General features: G+C 42.6%; 1 pseudogene across 1 annotated transcript; it reads left to right on the top strand.

Annotated features, from left to right (window-relative positions):
* The first annotated feature begins 797 nt into the window (after window positions 1-797).
* LOC308423438 (large ribosomal subunit protein uL13-like) lies at window positions 798-1,398 on the top strand (annotated as a pseudogene). Its single transcript has one exon. The product of its transcript is annotated as a large ribosomal subunit protein uL13-like (transcript).
* The last annotated feature ends 649 nt before the right edge of the window (window positions 1,399-2,047 follow it).

The raw sequence follows: 2,047 nt of genomic DNA, 5'->3' as shown, positions 1-2,047 counted from the left end.
TAACAGCTGAAACTGAAAGAGGCATTGTGGAGAAGAAAGTACTCATGCTAACGCTGCACCCCAAAAGTGTATTTCAGTTTGTGAGGGTTTTTACTTTTTCCTTTGCTACTGTGAAATTTTTCCCAACAGAGCAAAAGAACATGCAATGGAGATATGCCCTTGTCTTCCAGTTGCAATCCCTAGTTTCTTAATCTACAATCTGAAAGAATGAGACACATACACACACATACAACACACACACACACACACACACACACACACACACAGCATACAATTACTATAATAAAGAAACGTGAAACAAATTAAAAAGCAAAGTCTCATTTTACCTGCTGCTTTTGATTGGTCTAGTCCAGGATTAGGCCACCAGGATTAGGGTTCCTAAAGAGGACAGTCTTCAATGTCATTTCAAGACACTACATATTCTGGGCTAAAAAAGCAAAAGAGAAAAAAAGCAAGACAGAGGTCTCAGTACATTGTTTGGACAAGCTTGCCATGACTTTCAACCTCACACTGAAATCCTTCTAAAAACTCCCTTGGGTAGCACCATGCAGAGGACCTATATTGAACTTGCCAGTATTTGTGGGACTTCGAATCATTGTTATTAGAACTGAGGTGTGTAAAACCGATGCATGGATGTCTAATCATTTGTCTTTATTTCATCTTTTCCTTGTTTCTAAGAAGACACATACTTTTTATTATATATCTTTTGATGTGCAGTGATGAGTGGGAAAGCCATTGCTTTTGCTTTCGCTGATTTACTTGAGAGGAAATCTTGCTTTCCCAGGTGGCCGGTGAAGATGGCAGAGAGGCAGGTTCTAATACTGGATGGCCAAGGCCATCTTCTGGGCTTCCTGGCGGCCACTGTGCCCAAGCAGATACTGCTGTCCCGGAAGGTGGTGGTTGTACGCTGTGAGGGCATCAATATTTCTTGAAATTTCTATCTACAGAATCAAGTTAAAGCATCTGGCCTTTCTCAGAAAGCAAATGAACACCAACCCGGTCGAGGTCCCTACCACTTTCGAGCATCATTTTTTTGGCGCCCTGTGCAAGGCAGGCTGCCCCACAAGACCAAGGGAGGCCAGGCTGCCCTGGAGCTCCTCAGGGTGTTGGGTGGGATCCCTGCACCCTACAACATAAAAAAGTAGATGGTGGTCCCTGCCACCCCCAAAGTTGTGCGGCTGAAGCCTACCAGAAAGTTTGCTTACTTGGGTTGTTTGTCCCATGTGGAAGTTCCAGGCAGTGACTGCCACTCTGGAGGAGAAACAGAAGGAAAAGGCCAAGATCCACTATCAGAAGAAGAAGCAGCTCTTGAAGCTATGGAAACAGGCAGAAAAAAATGTGGAGAAGAAAATCTGCATGTTCACAGAGGTCCTCAAGACCAATGGACTCCTGGCATGAACCCATTAACGACTGTATCTTGCTTGCCTGGCCTATCTTTCCTCGGCCTCTGACCAGGAAAGTGGGGGCCAAAGGTTCCTTAGTCACTGCTCCTGGGGGTGCATTTAGACAGCTGAGAGCTCACTACCTGCTGGAGTTTTATTGAGGCGTTAACCAAAGAATGAGCTTCAGTGTTCAAAATAAGAGGCGGGGGCTGCCCCTTCAACTGTCCACACCGTACTCCACAGCTGTGAACATGACAGCCACACACACAGGCTGCGACTCAGCAGTGCACACTGAAGATGCTGACCTAGCAAAGCAAGCACAGGCGCTGCCTTTGCTGCTTCCCAACAGACCACAGGCAATATTTTTCTGGAGGGCTCTATGTGCTAATAAATTATTTGACTTAAAAAAAGAGAAAATCTTTTAATTAGCATTCTCCTTAACTTTTATAGCATAAGGAGACACTTTCAATTACTTTAAATATATATATCGGTAAACACAGTTCCATACCCCATTATTTGTGAACTGCTTTGCATAAATTTCAAATTAATTGTATATTTTATTATTTAATTAATTTATTGACATTATATATAATATCAGGAAGTTATAGTGAACATATTTATATACTGTGATCTTACAGTGATACTATGTTTTTTTATGATTAAAC

Source organism: Micromys minutus (genome assembly GCF_963924665.1).
Source record: "Micromys minutus genome assembly, chromosome: 8".
Taxonomy (NCBI): domain Eukaryota; kingdom Metazoa; phylum Chordata; class Mammalia; order Rodentia; family Muridae; genus Micromys; species Micromys minutus.
The sequence above is the reverse complement of the archived record's forward strand: the minus strand, read 5'-3'. Positions and strand labels throughout refer to the sequence as shown.